This window comes from Microtus ochrogaster, chromosome 15, assembly GCF_000317375.1.
Source record: "Microtus ochrogaster isolate Prairie Vole_2 chromosome 15, MicOch1.0, whole genome shotgun sequence".
NCBI classification, from domain to species: Eukaryota; Metazoa; Chordata; class Mammalia; order Rodentia; family Cricetidae; genus Microtus; species Microtus ochrogaster.
Genome location: NC_022017.1, coordinates 14,032,927 through 14,033,505, shown reverse-complemented (window position 1 = coordinate 14,033,505; position 579 = coordinate 14,032,927).

Here is a 579-nt window from a genome sequence, read left to right as displayed (position 1 = left end):
GCTTCCTCCCCAAGTTGTTTTGGCACAGCAATCGAAACCCTAAGACACAGAAACACAAGTTGGGTGAGATTCTGAGGAACCCGCCTGGCTCCATTTGAAGGCAGGAGCCATTATGCTGTATTGTTAAAAATAAGTTTCTATTCACCCTAGGAACTGACCTGCTCTGTTTCCTGGAACCTGGCCTTCCCCAACCCATGACCTTGACTTGTTTCTAAGAATACCCTTGCCCTCCCTGACCCTCCCTAATCATGTGGGGACCACACTGAAGGGCCAAGAGTAAGTCTGAGCAGCAGTCCACCTACCCAGCTTCTTCCATCGCTTGGCCCTTCCCCTGTGTACTCTGTCACAGGGAGAACAGTTGGTTAAAAATGAAGACAAGACCCCAGCTGTGTCGAGAGCTGTGTAAGATAACCACAGACTTGTGTAAGCAAACCCCCTGCTAAGTTTGTACAAATACTATGTTATAAACGCGGTGTGAATGGTGGTATCATTCTTTCGGCTGTTGTTGTAACAGTTTGGGTACCCATTAAGTTTCTTTCATAAACCATATTTTCTTGCTAGTAGCCCCATAAAGTAGGG